This window comes from Brachyhypopomus gauderio, chromosome 2 (assembly GCF_052324685.1).
Source record: "Brachyhypopomus gauderio isolate BG-103 chromosome 2, BGAUD_0.2, whole genome shotgun sequence".
NCBI lineage: Eukaryota > Metazoa > Chordata > Actinopteri > Gymnotiformes > Hypopomidae > Brachyhypopomus > Brachyhypopomus gauderio.
Window position 1 is genome coordinate 49,838,024 of NC_135212.1, and position 26,216 is coordinate 49,864,239.

The 26,216-nt window shown below is 46.7% G+C and overlaps 9 non-coding genes across 9 annotated transcripts; all 9 read right to left on the minus strand.

The window, feature by feature from the left end:
* Window positions 1-1,811: 1,811 nt before the first annotated feature.
* Window positions 1,812-1,893, minus strand: trnas-gcu (transfer RNA serine (anticodon GCU)). Its single transcript has one exon. It is a non-coding gene; the product is annotated as a tRNA-Ser (tRNA).
* A 6,601-nt stretch (window positions 1,894-8,494) lies between these two features.
* trnas-gcu (transfer RNA serine (anticodon GCU)) lies at window positions 8,495-8,576 on the minus strand. Its single transcript has one exon. It is a non-coding gene; the product is annotated as a tRNA-Ser (tRNA).
* Window positions 8,577-11,704: 3,128 nt separating this feature from the next.
* trnas-gcu (transfer RNA serine (anticodon GCU)) lies at window positions 11,705-11,786 on the minus strand. The gene has a single exon. It is a non-coding gene; the product is annotated as a tRNA-Ser (tRNA).
* Window positions 11,787-13,416: 1,630 nt separating this feature from the next.
* Window positions 13,417-13,498, minus strand: trnas-gcu (transfer RNA serine (anticodon GCU)). The gene has a single exon. It is a non-coding gene; the product is annotated as a tRNA-Ser (tRNA).
* Window positions 13,499-15,770: 2,272 nt separating this feature from the next.
* Window positions 15,771-15,852, minus strand: trnas-gcu (transfer RNA serine (anticodon GCU)). The gene has a single exon. It is a non-coding gene; the product is annotated as a tRNA-Ser (tRNA).
* Window positions 15,853-17,482: 1,630 nt separating this feature from the next.
* On the minus strand, window positions 17,483-17,564 carry trnas-gcu (transfer RNA serine (anticodon GCU)). Its single transcript has one exon. It is a non-coding gene; the product is annotated as a tRNA-Ser (tRNA).
* A 3,128-nt stretch (window positions 17,565-20,692) lies between these two features.
* On the minus strand, window positions 20,693-20,774 carry trnas-gcu (transfer RNA serine (anticodon GCU)). Its single transcript has one exon. It is a non-coding gene; the product is annotated as a tRNA-Ser (tRNA).
* A 1,630-nt stretch (window positions 20,775-22,404) lies between these two features.
* Window positions 22,405-22,486, minus strand: trnas-gcu (transfer RNA serine (anticodon GCU)). Its single transcript has one exon. It is a non-coding gene; the product is annotated as a tRNA-Ser (tRNA).
* Window positions 22,487-25,614: 3,128 nt separating this feature from the next.
* Window positions 25,615-25,696, minus strand: trnas-gcu (transfer RNA serine (anticodon GCU)). The gene has a single exon. It is a non-coding gene; the product is annotated as a tRNA-Ser (tRNA).
* Window positions 25,697-26,216: the final 520 nt, after the last annotated feature.

Here is a 26,216-nt window from a genome sequence, read left to right on the forward strand (position 1 = left end):
ATGCAAACACTTTCACAGCACAAAAGAAGGCTTATCTGACTTGTGGGTCCTGCACTTACACCAGGAGACACGATTGTCAGAAATTAAAGAAAGCAACACCGACGAAGGTGGGATTTGAACCCACGCGTGCTATGCACAATGGATTAGCAGTCCATCGCCTTAACCTCTCGGCCACCTCGTCGTGTGTGGTTGTGTGTCGATAGCAATTTCAAAGAAGCAAACACTTTCACAGCACAAAAGAAGGCTTTTCTGACTTGTGGGTCCTGTAGTTACAGCAGGAGACACGATTGTCAGAAATTAAAGAAAGCAACACCGACGAAGGTGGGATTCGAACCCACGCGTGCTATGCACAATGGATTAGCAGTCCATCCCCTTAACCTCTTGGCCACCTCGTCGTTTGTGGTTGTGTGTCGATTGCGATTTCAAAGATGCAAACACTTTCACAGCACAAAAGGAGGCTTATCTGACTTGTGGGTCCTGCACTTATATCAGGAGACACGATTGTCAGAAATTAAAGAAAGCAACACCGACGAAGGTGGGATTCGAACCCACGCGTGCTATGCACAATGTATTAGCAGTCCATCGCCTTAACCTCTCGGCCACCTCGTCAATTACAGTTGTGTGTCGATTGCGATTTCAAAGATGCAAACACTTTCACAGCACAAAAGGAGGCTTATCTGACTTGTGGGTCCTGCACTTATATCAGGAGACACGATTGTCAGAAATTAAAGAAAGCAACACCGACGAAGGTGGGATTCGAACCCACGCGTGCTATGCACAATGGATTAGCAGTCCATCGCCTTAACCTCTCGGCCACCTCGTCAATTACAGTTGTGTGTCGATTGCGATTTCAAAGATGCAAACACTATCACAGCACAAAAGGAGGCTTATCTGACTTGTGGGTCCTGCACTTATATCAGGAGACACGATTGTCAGAAATTAAAGAAAGCAACACCGACGAAGGTGGGATTCGAACCCACGCGTGCTATGCACAATGGATTAGCAGTCCATCGCCTTAACCTCTCGGCCACCTCGTCAATTACAGTTGTGAGTCGATTGCGATTTCAAAGATGCAAACACTTTCACAGCACAAAAGGAGGCTTATCTGACTTGTGGGTCCTGCACTTACTTCAGGAGACAAGATTGTCAGAAATTAAAGAAAACAACACCGACGAATGTGGTATTCAAACCCACGCGTGCAAAGCACAATGGATTAGCAGTCCATCGCCTTAACCTCTTGGCTACCTCGTCGCTTGTGGTTTTGTGTCGATTGCGATTTCAAAGATGCAAACACTTTCACAGCACAAAAGCAGCCGAATCTGACTTGTGGGTCCTGCACTTACACCAGGAGACACGATTGTCAGAAATTAAAAAAAGCAACACCGACGAAGGTGGGATTCGAACACACGCGTGCTATGCACAATGGATTAGCAGTCCATCGCCTTAACCTCTCGGCCACCTCGTCAATTATGGTTGTGTGTCGATTGCGATTTCAAAGATGCAAACACTTTCACAACACAAAAGCAGGCTTGTCTGACTTGTGGGTCCTGCACTTACATCAGGAGACACGATTGTCAGAAATTAAAAAAAGCAACACCAACGAAGGTGGGATTCGAACCCACGCGTGCAAAGCACAATGGATTAGCAGTCCATCGCCTTAACCTCTCGGCCACCTCGTCAATTGTGGTTGTGTGTCGATTGTGATTTCAAAGATGCAAACACTTTCACAGCACAAAAGCAGGCTTGTCTGACTTGTGGGTCCTGCACTTACATCAGGAGACACGATTGTCAGAAATTAAAAAAAGCAACACCGACGAAGGTGGGATTCGAACCCACGCGTGCAAAGCACAATGGATTAGCAGTCCATCGCCTTAACCTCTCGGCCACCTCGTCGTTTGTGGTTGTGTGTCGATAGCAATTTCAAAGAAGCAAGCACTTTCACAGCACAAAAGAAGGCCTTTCTGACTTGTGGGTCCTGTAGTTACAGCAGGAGACACGATTGTCAGAAATTAAAGAAAGCAACACCGACAAAGGTGGGATTCGAACCCACAAGTGCTATGCATAATGGATTAGCAGTCCATCGCCTTACCCTCTCGGCCACCTTGTCGTTTGTGGTTGTGTGTCGATTGCGATTTCAAAGATGCAAACACTTTCACAGCACAAAAGAAGGCTTATCTGACTTGTGGGTCCTGCACTTACACCAGGAGACACGATTGTCAGAAATTAAAGAAAGCAACATCGACGAAGGTGGGATTCGAACCCACGCGTGCTATGCACAATGGATTAGCAGTCCATCGCCTTAACCTCTCGGCCACCTCGTCGTGTGCGGTTGTGTGTCGATAGCAATTTCAAAGAAGCAAACACTTTCACAGCACAAAAGAAGGCTTTTCTGACTTGTGGGTCCTGTAGTTACAGCAGGAGACACGATTGTCAGAAATTAAAGAAAGCAACACCGACGAAGGTGGGATTCGAACACACACGTGCTATGCATAATGGATTAGCAGTCCATCGCCTTAATCTATCGGCCACCTTGTCGTTTGTGGTTGTGTGTCGATTGCGATTTCAAAGATGCAAACACTTTCACAGCACAAAAGCAGCCGTATATGACTTGTGGGTCCTGCACTTACAACAGGAGACACGATTGTCAGAAATTAAAGAAAGCAACACCGACGAAGGTGGGATTCGAACCCACGCGTGCTATGCACAATGGATTAGCAGTCCATCCCCTTAACCTCTCGGCCACCTCGTCGTTTGTGGTTGTGTGTCGATTGCGATTTCAAAGATGCAAACACTTTCACAGCACAAAAGGAGGCTTATCTGACTTGTGGGTCCTGCACTTATATCAGGAGACACGATTGTCAGAAATTAAAGAAAGCAACACCGACGAAGGTAGGATTCGAACCCACGCGTGCTATGCACAATGGATTAGCAGTCCATCGCCTTAACCTCTCGGCCACCTCGTCGTTTGTGGTTGTGTGTCGATAGCAATTTCAAAGAAGCAAACACTTTCACAGCACAAAAGCAGCCGTATATGACTTGTGGGTCCTGCACTTACAACAGGAGACACGATTGTCAGAAATTTAAAAAAGCAACACCGACGAAGGTGGGATTCGAACCCACGCGAGCTATGCAAAATGGATAAGCAGTCCATCACCTTAACCTCTAGGCCACCTCGTCGTTTGTGGTTGTGTGTCGATAGCAATTTCAAAGAAGCAAACACTTTCACAGCAAAAAAGAAGGCTTTTTTGACTTGTGGGTCCTGCACTTACATCAGGAGACACGATTGTCAGAAATTTAAAAAAGCAACACCGACGAAGGTGGGATTCGAACCCACGCGTGCTATGCAAAATTGATTAGCAGTCCATCACCTTTACCTCTAGGCCACCTCGTCGTTTGTGGTTGTGTGTCGATTGCGATTTCAAAGATGCAAACACTTTCACAGCACAAAAGGCTTATCTGACTTGTGGCTCCTCCACTTACACCAGGAGACACGATTGTCAGAAATTAAAGAAAGCAACACCGACGAAGGTGGGATTCGAACCCACACGTGCTATGCACAATGGATTAGCAGTCCATCGCCTTAACCTCTCGGCCACCTCGTCAATTACGGTTGTGTGTCGATTGCGATTTCAAAGATGCAAATACTTTCACAGCACAAAAGGAGGCGTATCTGACTTGTGGGTCCTGCACTTATATCAGGAGACACGATGGTCAGAAATTAAAGAAAGCAACACCGACGAAGGTGGGATTCGAACCCACGCGTGCTATGCACAATGGATTAGCAGTCCATCGCCTTAACCTCTCGGCCACCTCGTCGTTTGTGGTTGTGTGTCGATAGCAATTTCAAAGAAGCAAACACTTTCACAGCACAAAAGAAGGCTTTTCTGACTTGTGGGTCCTGTAGTTACAGCAGGAGACACGATTGTCAGAAATTAAAGAAAGCAACACCGACGGAGGTGGGATTCGAACACACACGTGCTATGCATAATGGATTAGCAGTCCATCGCCTTAATCTATCCGCCACCTTGTCGTTTGTGCTTGTGTGTCGATTGCAATTTCAAAGATGCAAACACTTTCACAGCACAAAAGCAGCCGTATCTGACTTGTGGGTACTGCACTTACACCAGGAGACATGATTGTCAGAAATTAAAGAAAGCAACACCGACGAAGGTGGGATTCGAACCCACGCGTGCTATGCACAAATGATTAGCAGTCCATCGCCTTAACCTCTCGGCCACCTCGTCAATTACGGTTGTGTGTCGATTGCGATTTCAAAGATGCAAATACTTTCACAGCACAAAAGGAGGCGTATCTGACTTGTGGGTCCTGCACTTATATCAGGAGACACGATGGTCAGAAATTAAAGAAAGCAACACCGACGAAGGTGGGATTCTAACCCACGCGTGCTATGCACAATGGATTAGCAGTCCATCGCCTTAACCTCTCGGCCACCTCGTCGTTTGTGGTTGTGTGTCGATAGCAATTTCAAAGAAGCAAACACTTTCACAGCACAAAAGAAGGCTTTTCTGACTTGTGGGTCCTGTAGTTACAGCAGGAGACACGATTGTCAGAAATTAAAGAAAGCAACACCGACGAAGGTGGGATTCGAACACACACGTGCTATGCATAATGGATTAGCAGTCCATCGCCTTAATCTATCGGCCACCTTGTCGTTTGTGCTTGTGTGTCGATTGCGATTTCAAAGATGCAAACACTTTCACAGCACAAAAGCAGCCGTATATGACTTGTGGGTCCTGCACTTACAACAGGAGACACGATTGTCAGAAATTAAAGAAAGCAACACCGACGAAGGTGGGATTCTAACCCATGCGTGCTATGCACAATGGATTAGCAGTCCATCCTCTTAACCTCTCGGCCACCTCGTCGTTTGTGGTTGTGTGTCGATTGCGATTTCAAAGATGCAAACACTTTCACAGCACAAAAGGAGGCTTATCTGACTTGTGGGTCCTGCACTTATATCAGGAGACACGATTGTCAGAAATTAAAGAAAGCAACACCGACGAAGGTGGGATTCGAACCCACGCGTGCTATGCACAATGGATTAGCAGTCCATCGCCTTAACCTCTCGGCCACCTCGTCGTTTGTGGTTGTGTGTCGATAGCAATTTCAAAGAAGCAAACACTTTCACAGCACAAAAGCAGCCGTATATGACTTGTTGGTCCTGCACTTACAACAGGAGACACGATTGTCAGAAATTAAAGAAAGCAACACCGACGAAGGTGGGATTCGAACCCACGCGTGCTATGCACAATGGATTAGCAGTCCATCCCCTTAACCTCTTGGCCACCTCGTCGTTTGTGGTTGTGTGTCGATTGCGATTTCAAAGATGCAAACACTTTCACAGCACAAAAGAAGGCTTATCTGACTTGTGGGTCCTGCACTTATATCAGGAGACACCATTGTCAGAAATTAAAGAAAGCAACACCGACGAAGGTGGGATTCGAACCCACGCGTGCTATGCACAATGGATTAGCAGTCCATCGCCTTAACCTCTCGGCCACCTCGTCAATTACAGTTGTGTGTCGATTGCGATTTCAAAGATGCAAACACTTTCACAGCACAAAAGGAGGCTTATCTGACTTGTGGGTCCTGCACTTATATCAGGAGACACGATTGTCAGAAATTAAAGAAAGCAACACCGACGAAGGTGGGATTCGAACCCACGCGTGCTATGCACAATGGATTAGCAGTCCATCGCCTTAACCTCTCGGCCACCTCGTCAATTACAGTTGTGTGTCGATTGCGATTTCAAAGATGCAAACACTATCACAGCACAAAAGGAGGCTTATCTGACTTGTGGGTCCTGCACTTATATCAGGAGACACGATTGTCAGAAATTAAAGAAAGCAACACCGACGAAGGTGGGATTCGAACCCACGCGTGCTATGCACAATGGATTAGCAGTCCATCGCCTTAACCTCTCGGCCACCTCGTCAATTACGGTTGTGTGTCGATTGCGATTTCAAAGATGCAAATACTTTCACAGCACAAAAGGAGGCGTATCTGACTTGTGGGTCCTGCACTTATATCAGGAGACACGATGGTCAGAAATTAAAGAAAGCAACACCGACGAAGGTGGGATTCGAACCCACGCGTGCTATGCACAATGGATTAGCAGTCCATCGCCTTAACCTCTCGGCCACCTCGTCGTTTGTGGTTGTGTGTCGATAGCAATTTCAAAGAAGCAAACACTTTCACAGCACAAAAGAAGGCTTTTCTGACTTGTGGGTCCTGTAGTTACAGCAGGAGACACGATTGTCAGAAATTAAAGAAAGCAACACCGACGGAGGTGGGATTCGAACACACACGTGCTATGCATAATGGATTAGCAGTCCATCGCCTTAATCTATCCGCCACCTTGTCGTTTGTGCTTGTGTGTCGATTGCAATTTCAAAGATGCAAACACTTTCACAGCACAAAAGCAGCCGTATCTGACTTGTGGGTACTGCACTTACACCAGGAGACATGATTGTCAGAAATTAAAGAAAGCAACACCGACGAAGGTGGGATTCGAACCCACGCGTGCTATGCACAATGGATTAGCAGTCCATCGCCTTAACCTCTCGGCCACCTCGTCAATTACGGTTGTGTGTCGATTGCGATTTCAAAGATGCAAATACTTTCACAGCACAAAAGGAGGCGTATCTGACTTGTGGGTCCTGCACTTATATCAGGAGACACGATGGTCAGAAATTAAAGAAAGCAACACCGACGAAGGTGGGATTCGAACCCACGCGTGCTATGCACAATGGATTAGCAGTCCATCGCCTTAACCTCTCGGCCACCTCGTCGTTTGTGGTTGTGTGTCGATAGCAATTTCAAAGAAGCAAACACTTTCACAGCACAAAAGCAGCCGTATATGACTTGTTGGTCCTGCACTTACAACAGGAGACACGATTGTCAGAAATTAAAGAAAGCAACACCGACGAAGGTGGGATTCGAACCCACGCGTGCTATGCACAATGGATTAGCAGTCCATCCCCTTAACCTCTTGGCCACCTCGTCGTTTGTGGTTGTGTGTCGATTGCGATTTCAAAGATGCAAACACTTTCACAGCACAAAAGAAGGCTTATCTGACTTGTGGGTCCTGCACTTATATCAGGAGACACGATTGTCAGAAATTAAAGAAAGCAACACCGACGAAGGTGGGATTCGAACCCACGCGTGCTATGCACAATGGATTAGCAGTCCATCGCCTTAACCTCTCGGCCACCTCGTCAATTACAGTTGTGTGTCGATTGCGATTTCAAAGATGCAAACACTTTCACAGCACAAAAGGAGGCTTATCTGACTTGTGGGTCCTGCACTTACAACAGGAGACACGATTGTCAGAAATTAAAGAAAGCAACACCGACGAAGGTGGGATTCTAACCCACGCGTGCTATGCACAATGGATTAGCAGTCCATCCCCTTAACCTCTCGGCCACCTCGTCGTTTGTGGTTGTGTGTCGATTGCGATTTCAAAGATGCAAACACTTTCACAGCACAAAAGGAGGCTTATCTGACTTGTGGGTCCTGCACTTATATCAGGAGACACGATTGTCAGAAATTAAAGAAAGCAACACCGACGAAGGTGGGATTCGAACCCACGCGTGCTATGCACAATGGATTAGCAGTCCATCGCCTTAACCTCTCGGCCACCTCGTCGTTTGTGGTTGTGTGTCGATAGCAATTTCAAAGAAGCAAACACTTTCACAGCACAAAAGCAGCCGTATATGACTTGTTGGTCCTGCACTTACAACTATCACAGCACAAAAGGAGGCTTATCTGACTTGTGGGTCCTGCACTTATATCAGGAGACACGATTGTCAGAAATTAAAGAAAGCAACACCGACGAAGGTGGGATTCGAACCCACGCGTGCTATGCACAATGGATTAGCAGTCCATCGCCTTAACCTCTCGGCCACCTCGTCAATTACAGTTGTGAGTCGATTGCGATTTCAAAGATGCAAACACTTTCACAACACAAAAGGAGGCTTATCTGACTTGTGGGTCCTGCACTTACTTCAGGAGACAAGATTGTCAGAAATTAAAGAAAACAACACCGACGAATGTGGTATTCAAACCCACGCGTGCAAAGCACAATGGATTAGCAGTCCATCGCCTTAACCTCTTGGCTACCTCGTCGCTTGTGGTTTTGTGTCGATTGCGATTTCAAAGATGCAAACACTTTCACAGCACAAAAGCAGCCGAATCTGACTTGTGGGTCCTGCACTTACACCAGGAGACACGATTGTCAGAAATTAAAAAAAGCAACACCGACGAAGGTGGGATTTGAACACACGCGTGCTATGCACAATGGATTAGCAGTCCATCGCCTTAACCTCTCGGCCACCTCGTCAATTATGGTTGTGTGTCGATTGCGATTTCAAAGATGCAAACACTTTCACAACACAAAAGCAGGCTTGTCTGACTTGTGGGTCCTGCACTTACATCAGGAGACACGATTGTCAGAAATTAAAAAAAGCAACACCGACGAAGGTGGGATTCGAACCCACGCGTGCAAAGCACAATGGATTAGCAGTCCATCGCCTTAACCTCTCGGCCACCTCGTCAATTACAGTTGTGTGTCGATTGCGATTTCAAAGATGCAAACACTATCACAGCACAAAAGGAGGCTTATCTGACTTGTGGGTCCTGCACTTATATCAGGAGACACGATTGTCAGAAATTAAAGAAAGCAACACCGACGAAGGTGGGATTCGAACCCACGCGTGCTATGCACAATGGATTAGCAGTCCATCGCCTTAACCTCTCGGCCACCTCGTCAATTACGGTTGTGTGTCGATTGCGATTTCAAAGATGCAAATACTTTCACAGCACAAAAGGAGGCGTATCTGACTTGTGGGTCCTGCACTTATATCAGGAGACACGATGGTCAGAAATTAAAGAAAGCAACACCGACGAAGGTGGGATTCGAACCCACGCGTGCTATGCACAATGGATTAGCAGTCCATCGCCTTAACCTCTCGGCCACCTCGTCGTTTGTGGTTGTGTGTCGATAGCAATTTCAAAGAAGCAAACACTTTCACAGCACAAAAGAAGGCTTTTCTGACTTGTGGGTCCTGTAGTTACAGCAGGAGACACGATTGTCAGAAATTAAAGAAAGCAACACCGACGGAGGTGGGATTCGAACACACACGTGCTATGCATAATGGATTAGCAGTCCATCGCCTTAATCTATCCGCCACCTTGTCGTTTGTGCTTGTGTGTCGATTGCAATTTCAAAGATGCAAACACTTTCACAGCACAAAAGCAGCCGTATCTGACTTGTGGGTACTGCACTTACACCAGGAGACATGATTGTCAGAAATTAAAGAAAGCAACACCGACGAAGGTGGGATTCGAACCCACGCGTGCTATGCACAATGGATTAGCAGTCCATCGCCTTAACCTCTCGGCCACCTCGTCAATTACGGTTGTGTGTCGATTGCGATTTCAAAGATGCAAATACTTTCACAGCACAAAAGGAGGCGTATCTGACTTGTGGGTCCTGCACTTATATCAGGAGACACGATGGTCAGAAATTAAAGAAAGCAACACCGACGAAGGTGGGATTCGAACCCACGCGTGCTATGCACAATGGATTAGCAGTCCATCGCCTTAACCTCTCGGCCACCTCGTCGTTTGTGGTTGTGTGTCGATAGCAATTTCAAAGAAGCAAACACTTTCACAGCACAAAAGCAGCCGTATATGACTTGTTGGTCCTGCACTTACAACAGGAGACACGATTGTCAGAAATTAAAGAAAGCAACACAGACGAAGGTGGGATTCGAACCCACGCGTGCTATGCACAATGGATTAGCAGTCCATCCCCTTAACCTCTTGGCCACCTCGTCGTTTGTGGTTGTGTGTCGATTGCGATTTCAAAGATGCAAACACTTTCACAGCACAAAAGGAGGCTTATCTGACTTGTGGGTCCTGCACTTATATCAGGAGACACGATTGTCAGAAATTAAAGAAAGCAACACCGACGAAGGTGGGATTCGAACCCACGCGTGCTATGCACAATGGATTAGCAGTCCATCGCCTTAACCTCTCGGCCACCTCGTCGTTTGTGGTTGTGTGTCGATAGCAATTTCAAAGAAGCAAACACTTTCACAGCACAAAAGCAGCCGTATATGACTTGTTGGTCCTGCACTTACAACAGGAGACACGATTGTCAGAAATTAAAGAAAGCAACACCGACGAAGGTGGGATTCGAACCCACGCGTGCTATGCACAATGGATTAGCAGTCCATCCCCTTAACCTCTTGGCCACCTCGTCGTTTGTGGTTGTGTGTCGATTGCGATTTCAAAGATGCAAACACTTTCACAGCACAAAAGGAGGCTTATCTGACTTGTGGGTCCTGCACTTATATCAGGAGACACGATTGTCAGAAATTAAAGAAAGCAACACCGACGAAGGTGGGATTCGAACCCACGCGTGCTATGCACAATGGATTAGCAGTCCATCGCCTTAACCTCTCGGCCACCTCGTCAATTACAGTTGTGTGTCGATTGCGATTTCAAAGATGCAAACACTTTCACAGCACAAAAGGAGGCTTATCTGACTTGTGGGTCCTGCACTTATATCAGGAGACACGATTGTCAGAAATTAAAGAAAGCAACACCGACGAAGGTGGGATTCGAACCCACGCGTGCTATGCACAATGGATTAGCAGTCCATCGCCTTAACCTCTCGGCCACCTCGTCAATTACAGTTGTGTGTCGATTGCGATTTCAAAGATGCAAACACTATCACAGCACAAAAGGAGGCTTATCTGACTTGTGGGTCCTGCACTTATATCAGGAGACACGATTGTCAGAAATTAAAGAAAGCAACACCGACGAAGGTGGGATTCGAACCCACGCGTGCTATGCACAATGGATTAGCAGTCCATCGCCTTAACCTCTCGGCCACCTCGTCAATTACAGTTGTGAGTCGATTGCGATTTCAAAGATGCAAACACTTTCACAGCACAAAAGGAGGCTTATCTGACTTGTGGGTCCTGCACTTACTTCAGGAGACAAGATTGTCAGAAATTAAAGAAAACAACACCGACGAATGTGGTATTCAAACCCACGCGTGCAAAGCACAATGGATTAGCAGTCCATCGCCTTAACCTCTTGGCTACCTCGTCGCTTGTGGTTTTGTGTCGATTGCGATTTCAAAGATGCAAACACTTTCACAGCACAAAAGCAGCCGAATCTGACTTGTGGGTCCTGCACTTACACCAGGAGACACGATTGTCAGAAATTTAAAAAAGCAACACCGACGAAGGTGGGATTCGAACACACGCGTGCTATGCACAATGGATTAGCAGTCCATCGCCTTAACCTCTCGGCCACCTCGTCAATTATGGTTGTGTGTCGATTGCGATTTCAAAGATGCAAACACTTTCACAACACAAAAGCAGGCTTGTCTGACTTGTGGGTCCTGCACTTACATCAGGAGACACGATTGTCAGAAATTAAAAAAAGCAACACCAACGAAGGTGGGATTTGAACACACGCGTGCTATGCACAATGGATTAGCAGTCCATCGCCTTAACCTCTCGGCCACCTCGTCAATTATGGTTGTGTGTCGATTGCGATTTCAAAGATGCAAACACTTTCACAACACAAAAGCAGGCTTGTCTGACTTGTGGGTCCTGCACTTACATCAGGAGACACGATTGTCAGAAATTAAAAAAAGCAACACCGACGAAGGTGGGATTCGAACCCACGCGTGCAAAGCACAATGGATTAGCAGTCCATCGCCTTAACCTCTCGGCCACCTCGTCAATTACAGTTGTGTGTCGATTGCGATTTCAAAGATGCAAACACTATCACAGCACAAAAGGAGGCTTATCTGACTTGTGGGTCCTGCACTTATATCAGGAGACACGATTGTCAGAAATTAAAGAAAGCAACACCGACGAAGGTGGGATTCGAACCCACGCGTGCTATGCACAATGGATTAGCAGTCCATCGCCTTAACCTCTCGGCCACCTCGTCAATTACGGTTGTGTGTCGATTGCGATTTCAAAGATGCAAATACTTTCACAGCACAAAAGGAGGCGTATCTGACTTGTGGGTCCTGCACTTATATCAGGAGACACGATGGTCAGAAATTAAAGAAAGCAACACCGACGAAGGTGGGATTCGAACCCACGCGTGCTATGCACAATGGATTAGCAGTCCATCGCCTTAACCTCTCGGCCACCTCGTCGTTTGTGGTTGTGTGTCGATAGCAATTTCAAAGAAGCAAACACTTTCACAGCACAAAAGAAGGCTTTTCTGACTTGTGGGTCCTGTAGTTACAGCAGGAGACACGATTGTCAGAAATTAAAGAAAGCAACACCGATGGAGGTGGGATTCGAACACACACGTGCTATGCATAATGGATTAGCAGTCCATCGCCTTAATCTATCCGCCACCTTGTCGTTTGTGCTTGTGTGTCGATTGCAATTTCAAAGATGCAAACACTTTCACAGCACAAAAGCAGCCGTATCTGACTTGTGGGTACTGCACTTACACCAGGAGACATGATTGTCAGAAATTAAAGAAAGCAACACCGACGAAGGTGGGATTCGAACCCACGCGTGCTATGCACAATGGATTAGCAGTCCATCGCCTTAACCTCTCGGCCACCTCGTCAATTACGGTTGTGTGTCGATTGCGATTTCAAAGATGCAAATACTTTCACAGCACAAAAGGAGGCGTATCTGACTTGTGGGTCCTGCACTTATATCAGGAGACACGATGGTCAGAAATTAAAGAAAGCAACACCGACGAAGGTGGGATTCGAACCCACGCGTGCTATGCACAATGGATTAGCAGTCCATCGCCTTAACCTCTCGGCCACCTCGTCGTTTGTGGTTGTGTGTCGATAGCAATTTCAAAGAAGCAAACACTTTCACAGCACAAAAGCAGCCGTATATGACTTGTTGGTCCTGCACTTACAACAGGAGACACGATTGTCAGAAATTAAAGAAAGCAACACAGACGAAGGTGGGATTCGAACCCACGCGTGCTATGCACAATGGATTAGCAGTCCATCCCCTTAACCTCTTGGCCACCTCGTCGTTTGTGGTTGTGTGTCGATTGCGATTTCAAAGATGCAAACACTTTCACAGCACAAATGGAGGCTTATCTGACTTGTGGGTCCTGCACTTATATCAGGAGACACGATTGTCAGAAATTAAAGAAAGCAACACCGACGAAGGTGGGATTCGAACCCACGCGTGCTATGCACAATGGATTAGCAGTCCATCGCCTTAACCTCTCGGCCACCTCGTCAATTATGGTTGTGTGTCGATTGCGATTTCAAAGATGCAAACACTTTCACAACACAAAAGCAGGCTTGTCTGACTTGTGGGTCCTGCACTTACATCAGGAGACACGATTGTCAGAAATTAAAAAAAGCAACACCGACGAAGGTGGGATTCGAACCCACGCGTGCAAAGCACAATGGATTAGCAGTCCATCGCCTTAACCTCTCGGCCACCTCGTCAATTACAGTTGTGTGTCGATTGCGATTTCAAAGATGCAAACACTATCACAGCACAAAAGGAGGCTTATCTGACTTGTGGGTCCTGCACTTATATCAGGAGACACGATTGTCAGAAATTAAAGAAAGCAACACCGACGAAGGTGGGATTCGAACCCACGCGTGCTATGCACAATGGATTAGCAGTCCATCGCCTTAACCTCTCGGCCACCTCGTCAATTACGGTTGTGTGTCGATTGCGATTTCAAAGATGCAAATACTTTCACAGCACAAAAGGAGGCGTATCTGACTTGTGGGTCCTGCACTTATATCAGGAGACACGATGGTCAGAAATTAAAGAAAGCAACACCGACGAAGGTGGGATTCGAACCCACGCGTGCTATGCACAATGGATTAGCAGTCCATCGCCTTAACCTCTCGGCCACCTCGTCGTTTGTGGTTGTGTGTCGATAGCAATTTCAAAGAAGCAAACACTTTCACAGCACAAAAGAAGGCTTTTCTGACTTGTGGGTCCTGTAGTTACAGCAGGAGACACGATTGTCAGAAATTAAAGAAAGCAACACCGACGGAGGTGGGATTCGAACACACACGTGCTATGCATAATGGATTAGCAGTCCATCGCCTTAATCTATCCGCCACCTTGTCGTTTGTGCTTGTGTGTCGATTGCAATTTCAAAGATGCAAACACTTTCACAGCACAAAAGCAGCCGTATCTGACTTGTGGGTACTGCACTTACACCAGGAGACATGATTGTCAGAAATTAAAGAAAGCAACACCGACGAAGGTGGGATTCGAACCCACGCGTGCTATGCACAATGGATTAGCAGTCCATCGCCTTAACCTCTCGGCCACCTCGTCAATTACGGTTGTGTGTCGATTGCGATTTCAAAGATGCAAATACTTTCACAGCACAAAAGGAGGCGTATCTGACTTGTGGGTCCTGCACTTATATCAGGAGACACGATGGTCAGAAATTAAAGAAAGCAACACCGACGAAGGTGGGATTCGAACCCACGCGTGCTATGCACAATGGATTAGCAGTCCATCGCCTTAACCTCTCGGCCACCTCGTCGTTTGTGGTTGTGTGTCGATAGCAATTTCAAAGAAGCAAACACTTTCACAGCACAAAAGCAGCCGTATATGACTTGTTGGTCCTGCACTTACAACAGGAGACACGATTGTCAGAAATTAAAGAAAGCAACACAGACGAAGGTGGGATTCGAACCCACGCGTGCTATGCACAATGGATTAGCAGTCCATCCCCTTAACCTCTTGGCCACCTCGTCGTTTGTGGTTGTGTGTCGATTGCGATTTCAAAGATGCAAACACTTTCACAGCACAAAAGGAGGCTTATCTGACTTGTGGGTCCTGCACTTATATCAGGAGACACGATTGTCAGAAATTAAAGAAAGCAACACCGACGAAGGTGGGATTCGAACCCACGCGTGCTATGCACAATGGATTAGCAGTCCATCGCCTTAACCTCTCGGCCACCTCGTCGTTTGTGGTTGTGTGTCGATAGCAATTTCAAAGAAGCAAACACTTTCACAGCACAAAAGCAGCCGTATATGACTTGTTGGTCCTGCACTTACAACAGGAGACACGATTGTCAGAAATTAAAGAAAGCAACACCGACGAAGGTGGGATTCGAACCCACGCGTGCTATGCACAATGGATTAGCAGTCCATCCCCTTAACCTCTTGGCCACCTCGTCGTTTGTGGTTGTGTGTCGATTGCGATTTCAAAGATGCAAACACTTTCACAGCACAAAAGGAGGCTTATCTGACTTGTGGGTCCTGCACTTATATCAGGAGACACGATTGTCAGAAATTAAAGAAAGCAACACCGACGAAGGTGGGATTCGAACCCACGCGTGCTATGCACAATGGATTAGCAGTCCATCGCCTTAACCTCTCGGCCACCTCGTCAATTACAGTTGTGTGTCGATTGCGATTTCAAAGATGCAAACACTTTCACAACACAAAAGCAGGCTTGTCTGACTTGTGGGTCCTGCACTTACATCAGGAGACACGATTGTCAGAAATTAAAAAAAGCAACACCAACGAAGGTGGGATTTGAACACACGCGTGCTATGCACAATGGATTAGCAGTCCATCGCCTTAACCTCTCGGCCACCTCGTCAATTATGGTTGTGTGTCGATTGCGATTTCAAAGATGCAAACACTTTCACAACACAAAAGCAGGCTTGTCTGACTTGTGGGTCCTGCACTTACATCAGGAGACACGATTGTCAGAAATTAAAAAAAGCAACACCGACGAAGGTGGGATTCGAACCCACGCGTGCAAAGCACAATGGATTAGCAGTCCATCGCCTTAACCTCTCGGCCACCTCGTCAATTACAGTTGTGTGTCGATTGCGATTTCAAAGATGCAAACACTATCACAGCACAAAAGGAGGCTTATCTGACTTGTGGGTCCTGCACTTATATCAGGAGACACGATTGTCAGAAATTAAAGAAAGCAACACCGACGAAGGTGGGATTCGAACCCACGCGTGCTATGCACAATGGATTAGCAGTCCATCGCCTTAACCTCTCGGCCACCTCGTCAATTACGGTTGTGTGTCGATTGCGATTTCAAAGATGCAAATACTTTCACAGCACAAAAGGAGGCGTATCTGACTTGTGGGTCCTGCACTTATATCAGGAGACACGATGGTCAGAAATTAAAGAAAGCAACACCGACGAAGGTGGGATTCGAACCCACGCGTGCTATGCACAATGGATTAGCAGTCCATCGCCTTAACCTCTCGGCCACCTCGTCGTTTGTGGTTGTGTGTCGATAGCAATTTCAAAGAAGCAAACACTTTCACAGCACAAAAGAAGGCTTTTCTGACTTGTGGGTCCTGTAGTTACAGCAGGAGACACGATTGTCAGAAATTAAAGAAAGCAACACCGATGGAGGTGGGATTCGAACACACACGTGCTATGCATAATGGATTAGCAGTCCATCGCCTTAATCTATCCGCCACCTTGTCGTTTGTGCTTGTGTGTCGATTGCAATTTCAAAGATGCAAACACTTTCACAGCACAAAAGCAGCCGTATCTGACTTGTGGGTACTGCACTTACACCAGGAGACATGATTGTCAGAAATTAAAGAAAGCAACACCGACGAAGGTGGGATTCGAACCCACGCGTGCTATGCACAATGGATTAGCAGTCCATCGCCTTAACCTCTCGGCCACCTCGTCAATTACGGTTGTGTGTCGATTGCGATTTCAAAGATGCAAATACTTTCACAGCACAAAAGGAGGCGTATCTGACTTGTGGGTCCTGCACTTATATCAGGAGACACGATGGTCAGAAATTAAAGAAAGCAACACCGACGAAGGTGGGATTCGAACCCACGCGTGCTATGCACAATGGATTAGCAGTCCATCGCCTTAACCTCTCGGCCACCTCGTCGTTTGTGGTTGTGTGTCGATAGCAATTTCAAAGAAGCAAACACTTTCACAGCACAAAAGCAGCCGTATATGACTTGTTGGTCCTGCACTTACAACAGGAGACACGATTGTCAGAAATTAAAGAAAGCAACACAGACGAAGGTGGGATTCGAACCCACGCGTGCTATGCACAATGGATTAGCAGTCCATCCCCTTAACCTCTTGGCCACCTCGTCGTTTGTGGTTGTGTGTCGATTGCGATTTCAAAGATGCAAACACTTTCACAGCACAAATGGAGGCTTATCTGACTTGTGGGTCCTGCACTTATATCAGGAGACACGATTGTCAGAAATTAAAGAAAGCAACACCGACGAAGGTGGGATTCGAACCCACGCGTGCTATGCACAATGGATTAGCAGTCCATCGCCTTAACCTCTCGGCCACCTCGTCAATTATGGTTGTGTGTCGATTGCGATTTCAAAGATGCAAACACTTTCACAACACAAAAGCAGGCTTGTCTGACTTGTGGGTCCTGCACTTACATCAGGAGACACGATTGTCAGAAATTAAAAAAAGCAACACCGACGAAGGTGGGATTCGAACCCACGCGTGCAAAGCACAATGGATTAGCAGTCCATCGCCTTAACCTCTCGGCCACCTCGTCAATTACAGTTGTGTGTCGATTGCGATTTCAAAGATGCAAACACTATCACAGCACAAAAGGAGGCTTATCTGACTTGTGGGTCCTGCACTTATATCAGGAGACACGATTGTCAGAAATTAAAGAAAGCAACACCGACGAAGGTGGGATTCGAACCCACGCGTGCTATGCACAATGGATTAGCAGTCCATCGCCTTAACCTCTCGGCCACCTCGTCAATTACGGTTGTGTGTCGATTGCGATTTCAAAGATGCAAATACTTTCACAGCACAAAAGGAGGCGTATCTGACTTGTGGGTCCTGCACTTATATCAGGAGACACGATGGTCAGAAATTAAAGAAAGCAACACCGACGAAGGTGGGATTCGAACCCACGCGTGCTATGCACAATGGATTAGCAGTCCATCGCCTTAACCTCTCGGCCACCTCGTCGTTTGTGGTTGTGTGTCGATAGCAATTTCAAAGAAGCAAACACTTTCACAGCACAAAAGAAGGCTTTTCTGACTTGTGGGTCCTGTAGTTACAGCAGGAGACACGATTGTCAGAAATTAAAGAAAGCAACACCGACGGAGGTGGGATTCGAACACACACGTGCTATGCATAATGGATTAGCAGTCCATCGCCTTAATCTATCCGCCACCTTGTCGTTTGTGCTTGTGTGTCGATTGCAATTTCAAAGATGCAAACACTTTCACAGCACAAAAGCAGCCGTATCTGACTTGTGGGTACTGCACTTACACCAGGAGACATGATTGTCAGAAATTAAAGAAAGCAACACCGACGAAGGTGGGATTCGAACCCACGCGTGCTATGCACAATGGATTAGCAGTCCATCGCCTTAACCTCTCGGCCACCTCGTCAATTACGGTTGTGTGTCGATTGCGATTTCAAAGATGCAAATACTTTCACAGCACAAAAGGAGGCGTATCTGACTTGTGGGTCCTGCACTTATATCAGGAGACACGATGGTCAGAAATTAAAGAAAGCAACACCGACGAAGGTGGGATTCGAACCCACGCGTGCTATGCACAATGGATTAGCAGTCCATCGCCTTAACCTCTCGGCCACCTCGTCGTTTGTGGTTGTGTGTCGATAGCAATTTCAAAGAAGCAAACACTTTCACAGCACAAAAGCAGCCGTATATGACTTGTTGGTCCTGCACTTACAACAGGAGACACGATTGTCAGAAATTAAAGAAAGCAACACAGACGAAGGTGGGATTCGAACCCACGCGTGCTATGCACAATGGATTAGCAGTCCATCCCCTTAACCTCTTGGCCACCTCGTCGTTTGTGGTTGTGTGTCGATTGCGATTTCAAAGATGCAAACACTTTCACAGCACAAAAGGAGGCTTATCTGACTTGTGGGTCCTGCACTTATATCAGGAGACACGATTGTCAGAAATTAAAGAAAGCAACACCGACGAAGGTGGGATTCGAACCCACGCGTGCTATGCACAATGGATTAGCAGTCCATCGCCTTAACCTCTCGGCCACCTCGTCGTTTGTGGTTGTGTGTCGATAGCAATTTCAAAGAAGCAAACACTTTCACAGCACAAAAGCAGCCGTATATGACTTGTTGGTCCTGCACTTACAACAGGAGACACGATTGTCAGAAATTAAAGAAAGCAACACCGACGAAGGTGGGATTCGAACCCACGCGTGCTATGCACAATGGATTAGCAGTCCATCCCCTTAACCTCTTGGCCACCTCGTCGTTTGTGGTTGTGTGTCGATTGCGATTTCAAAGATGCAAACACTTTCACAGCACAAAAGGAGGCTTATCTGACTTGTGGGTCCTGCACTTATATCAGGAGACACGATTGTCAGAAATTAAAGAAAGCAACACCGACGAAGGTGGGATTCGAACCCACGCGTGCTATGCACAATGGATTAGCAGTCCATCGCCTTAACCTCTCGGCCACCTCGTCAATTACAGTTGTGTGTCGATTGCGATTTCAAAGATGCAAACACTTTCACAGCACAAAAGGAGGCTTATCTGACTTGTGGGTCCTGCACTTATATCAGGAGACACGATTGTCAGAAATTAAAGAAAGCAACACCGACGAAGGTGGGATTCGAACCCACGCGTGCTATGCACAATGGATTAGCAGTCCATCGCCTTAACCTCTCGGCCACCTCGTCAATTACAGTTGTGTGTCGATTGCGATTTCAAAGATGCAAACACTATCACAGCACAAAAGGAGGCTTATCTGACTTGTGGGTCCTGCACTTATATCAGGAGACACGATTGTCAGAAATTAAAGAAAGCAACACCGACGAAGGTGGGATTCGAACCCACGCGTGCTATGCACAATGGATTAGCAGTCCATCGCCTTAACCTCTCGGCCACCTCGTCAATTACAGTTGTGAGTCGATTGCGATTTCAAAGATGCAAACACTTTCACAGCACAAAAGGAGGCTTATCTGACTTGTGGGTCCTGCACTTACTTCAGGAGACAAGATTGTCAGAAATTAAAGAAAACAACACCGACGAATGTGGTATTCAAACCCACGCGTGCAAAGCACAATGGATTAGCAGTCCATCGCCTTAACCTCTTGGCTACCTCGTCGCTTGTGGTTTTGTGTCGATTGCGATTTCAAAGATGCAAACACTTTCACAGCACAAAAGCAGCCGAATCTGACTTGTGGGTCCTGCACTTACACCAGGAGACACGATTGTCAGAAATTTAAAAAAGCAACACCGACGAAGGTGGGATTCGAACACACGCGTGCTATGCACAATGGATTAGCAGTCCATCGCCTTAACCTCTCGGCCACCTCGTCAATTATGGTTGTGTGTCGATTGCGATTTCAAAGATGCAAACACTTTCACAACACAAAAGCAGGCTTGTCTGACTTGTGGGTCCTGCACTTACATCAGGAGACACGATTGTCAGAAATTAAAAAAAGCAACACCAACGAAGGTGGGATTTGAACACACGCGTGCTATGCACAATGGATTAGCAGTCCATCGCCTTAACCTCTCGGCCACCTCGTCAATTATGGTTGTGTGTCGATTGCGATTTCAAAGATGCAAACACTTTCACAACACAAAAGCAGGCTTGTCTGACTTGTGGGTCCTGCACTTACATCAGGAGACACGATTGTCAGAAATTAAAAAAAGCAACACCGACGAAGGTGGGATTCGAACCCACGCGTGCAAAGCACAATGGATTAGCAGTCCATCGCCTTAACCTCTCGGCCACCTCGTCAATTACAGTTGTGTGTCGATTGCGATTTCAAAGATGCAAACACTATCACAGCACAAAAGGAGGCTTATCTGACTTGTGGGTCCTGCACTTATATCAGGAGACACGATTGTCAGAAATTAAAGAAAGCAACACCGACGAAGGTGGGATTCGAACCCACGCGTGCTATGCACAATGGATTAGCAGTCCATCGCCTTAACCTCTCGGCCACCTCGTCAATTACGGTTGTGTGTCGATTGCGATTTCAAAGATGCAAATACTTTCACAGCACAAAAGGAGGCGTATCTGACTTGTGGGTCCTGCACTTATATCAGGAGACACGATGGTCAGAAATTAAAGAAAGCAACACCGACGAAGGTGGGATTCGAACCCACGCGTGCTATGCACAATGGATTAGCAGTCCATCGCCTTAACCTCTCGGCCACCTCGTCGTTTGTGGTTGTGTGTCGATAGCAATTTCAAAGAAGCAAACACTTTCACAGCACAAAAGAAGGCTTTTCTGACTTGTGGGTCCTGTAGTTACAGCAGGAGACACGATTGTCAGAAATTAAAGAAAGCAACACCGATGGAGGTGGGATTCGAACACACACGTGCTATGCATAATGGATTAGCAGTCCATCGCCTTAATCTATCCGCCACCTTGTCGTTTGTGCTTGTGTGTCGATTGCAATTTCAAAGATGCAAACACTTTCACAGCACAAAAGCAGCCGTATCTGACTTGTGGGTACTGCACTTACACCAGGAGACATGATTGTCAGAAATTAAAGAAAGCAACACCGACGAAGGTGGGATTCGAACCCACGCGTGCTATGCACAATGGATTAGCAGTCCATCGCCTTAACCTCTCGGCCACCTCGTCAATTACGGTTGTGTGTCGATTGCGATTTCAAAGATGCAAATACTTTCACAGCACAAAAGGAGGCGTATCTGACTTGTGGGTCCTGCACTTATATCAGGAGACACGATGGTCAGAAATTAAAGAAAGCAACACCGACGAAGGTGGGATTCGAACCCACGCGTGCTATGCACAATGGATTAGCAGTCCATCGCCTTAACCTCTCGGCCACCTCGTCGTTTGTGGTTGTGTGTCGATAGCAATTTCAAAGAAGCAAACACTTTCACAGCACAAAAGCAGCCGTATATGACTTGTTGGTCCTGCACTTACAACAGGAGACACGATTGTCAGAAATTAAAGAAAGCAACACAGACGAAGGTGGGATTCGAACCCACGCGTGCTATGCACAATGGATTAGCAGTCCATCCCCTTAACCTCTTGGCCACCTCGTCGTTTGTGGTTGTGTGTCGATTGCGATTTCAAAGATGCAAACACTTTCACAGCACAAATGGAGGCTTATCTGACTTGTGGGTCCTGCACTTATATCAGGAGACACGATTGTCAGAAATTAAAGAAAGCAACACCGACGAAGGTGGGATTCGAACCCACGCGTGCTATGCACAATGGATTAGCAGTCCATCGCCTTAACCTCTCGGCCACCTCGTCAATTATGGTTGTGTGTCGATTGCGATTTCAAAGATGCAAACACTTTCACAACACAAAAGCAGGCTTGTCTGACTTGTGGGTCCTGCACTTACATCAGGAGACACGATTGTCAGAAATTAAAAAAAGCAACACCGACGAAGGTGGGATTCGAACCCACGCGTGCAAAGCACAATGGATTAGCAGTCCATCGCCTTAACCTCTCGGCCACCTCGTCAATTACAGTTGTGTGTCGATTGCGATTTCAAAGATGCAAACACTATCACAGCACAAAAGGAGGCTTATCTGACTTGTGGGTCCTGCACTTATATCAGGAGACACGATTGTCAGAAATTAAAGAAAGCAACACCGACGAAGGTGGGATTCGAACCCACGCGTGCTATGCACAATGGATTAGCAGTCCATCGCCTTAACCTCTCGGCCACCTCGTCAATTACGGTTGTGTGTCGATTGCGATTTCAAAGATGCAAATACTTTCACAGCACAAAAGGAGGCGTATCTGACTTGTGGGTCCTGCACTTATATCAGGAGACACGATGGTCAGAAATTAAAGAAAGCAACACCGACGAAGGTGGGATTCGAACCCACGCGTGCTATGCACAATGGATTAGCAGTCCATCGCCTTAACCTCTCGGCCACCTCGTCGTTTGTGGTTGTGTGTCGATAGCAATTTCAAAGAAGCAAACACTTTCACAGCACAAAAGAAGGCTTTTCTGACTTGTGGGTCCTGTAGTTACAGCAGGAGACACGATTGTCAGAAATTAAAGAAAGCAACACCGACGGAGGTGGGATTCGAACACACACGTGCTATGCATAATGGATTAGCAGTCCATCGCCTTAATCTATCCGCCACCTTGTCGTTTGTGCTTGTGTGTCGATTGCAATTTCAAAGATGCAAACACTTTCACAGCACAAAAGCAGCCGTATCTGACTTGTGGGTACTGCACTTACACCAGGAGACATGATTGTCAGAAATTAAAGAAAGCAACACCGACGAAGGTGGGATTCGAACCCACGCGTGCTATGCACAATGGATTAGCAGTCCATCGCCTTAACCTCTCGGCCACCTCGTCAATTACGGTTGTGTGTCGATTGCGATTTCAAAGATGCAAATACTTTCACAGCACAAAAGGAGGCGTATCTGACTTGTGGGTCCTGCACTTATATCAGGAGACACGATGGTCAGAAATTAAAGAAAGCAACACCGACGAAGGTGGGATTCGAACCCACGCGTGCTATGCACAATGGATTAGCAGTCCATCGCCTTAACCTCTCGGCCACCTCGTCATTTGTGGTTGTGTGTCGATAGCAATTTCAAAGAAGCAAACACTTTCACAGCACAAAAGCAGCCGTATATGACTTGTTGGTCCTGCACTTACAACAGGAGACACGATTGTCAGAAATTAAAGAAAGCAACACAGACGAAGGTGGGATTCGAACCCACGCGTGCTATGCACAATGGATTAGCAGTCCATCCCCTTAACCTCTTGGCCACCTCGTCGTTTGTGGTTGTGTGTCGATTGCGATTTCAAAGATGCAAACACTTTCACAGCACAAAAGGAGGCTTATCTGACTTGTGGGTCCTGCACTTATATCAGGAGACACGATTGTCAGAAATTAAAGAAAGCAACACCGACGAAGGTGGGATTCGAACCCACGCGTGCTATGCACAATGGATTAGCAGTCCATCGCCTTAACCTCTCGGCCACCTCGTCGTTTGTGGTTGTGTGTCGATAGCAATTTCAAAGAAGCAAACACTTTCACAGCACAAAAGCAGCCGTATATGACTTGTTGGTCCTGCACTTACAACAGGAGACACGATTGTCAGAAATTAAAGAAAGCAACACCGACGAAGGTGGGATTCGAACCCACGCGTGCTATGCACAATGGATTAGCAGTCCATCCCCTTAACCTCTTGGCCACCTCGTCGTTTGTGGTTGTGTGTCGATTGCGATTTCAAAGATGCAAACACTTTCACAGCACAAAAGGAGGCTTATCTGACTTGTGGGTCCTGCACTTATATCAGGAGACACGATTGTCAGAAATTAAAGAAAGCAACACCGACGAAGGTGGGATTCGAACCCACGCGTGCTATGCACAATGGATTAGCAGTCCATCGCCTTAACCTCTCGGCCACCTCGTCAATTACAGTTGTGTGTCGATTGCGATTTCAAAGATGCAAACACTTTCACAGCACAAAAGGAGGCTTATCTGACTTGTGGGTCCTGCACTTATATCAGGAGACACGATTGTCAGAAATTAAAGAAAGCAACACCGACGAAGGTGGGATTCGAACCCACGCGTGCTATGCACAATGGATTAGCAGTCCATCGCCTTAACCTCTCGGCCACCTCGTCAATTACAGTTGTGTGTCGATTGCGATTTCAAAGATGCAAACACTATCACAGCACAAAAGGAGGCTTATCTGACTTGTGGGTCCTGCACTTATATCAGGAGACACGATTGTCAGAAATTAAAGAAAGCAACACCGACGAAGGTGGGATTCGAACCCACGCGTGCTATGCACAATGGATTAGCAGTCCATCGCCTTAACCTCTCGGCCACCTCGTCAATTACAGTTGTGAGTCGATTGCGATTTCAAAGATGCAAACACTTTCACAGCACAAAAGGAGGCTTATCTGACTTGTGGGTCCTGCACTTACTTCAGGAGACAAGATTGTCAGAAATTAAAGAAAACAACACCGACGAATGTGGTATTCAAACCCACGCGTGCAAAGCACAATGGATTAGCAGTCCATCGCCTTAACCTCTTGGCTACCTCGTCGCTTGTGGTTTTGTGTCGATTGCGATTTCAAAGATGCAAACACTTTCACAGCACAAAAGCAGCCGAATCTGACTTGTGGGTCCTGCACTTACACCAGGAGACACGATTGTCAGAAATTTAAAAAAGCAACACCGACGAAGGTGGGATTCGAACACACGCGTGCTATGCACAATGGATTAGCAGTCCATCGCCTTAACCTCTCGGCCACCTCGTCAATTATGGTTGTGTGTCGATTGCGATTTCAAAGATGCAAACACTTTCACAACACAAAAGCAGGCTTGTCTGACTTGTGGGTCCTGCACTTACATCAGGAGACACGATTGTCAGAAATTAAAAAAAGCAACACCAACGAAGGTGGGATTTGAACACACGCGTGCTATGCACAATGGATTAGCAGTCCATCGCCTTAACCTCTCGGCCACCTCGTCAATTATGGTTGTGTGTCGATTGCGATTTCAAAGATGCAAACACTTTCACAACACAAAAGCAGGCTTGTCTGACTTGTGGGTCCTGCACTTACATCAGGAGACACGATTGTCAGAAATTAAAAAAAGCAACACCGACGAAGGTGGGATTCGAACCCACGCGTGCAAAGCACAATGGATTAGCAGTCCATCGCCTTAACCTCTCGGCCACCTCGTCAATTACAGTTGTGTGTCGATTGCGATTTCAAAGATGCAAACACTATCACAGCACAAAAGGAGGCTTATCTGACTTGTGGGTCCTGCACTTATATCAGGAGACACGATTGTCAGAAATTAAAGAAAGCAACACCGACGAAGGTGGGATTCGAACCCACGCGTGCTATGCACAATGGATTAGCAGTCCATCGCCTTAACCTCTCGGCCACCTCGTCAATTACGGTTGTGTGTCGATTGCGATTTCAAAGATGCAAATACTTTCACAGCACAAAAGGAGGCGTATCTGACTTGTGGGTCCTGCACTTATATCAGGAGACACGATGGTCAGAAATTAAAGAAAGCAACACCGACGAAGGTGGGATTCGAACCCACGCGTGCTATGCACAATGGATTAGCAGTCCATCGCCTTAACCTCTCGGCCACCTCGTCGTTTGTGGTTGTGTGTCGATAGCAATTTCAAAGAAGCAAACACTTTCACAGCACAAAAGAAGGCTTTTCTGACTTGTGGGTCCTGTAGTTAC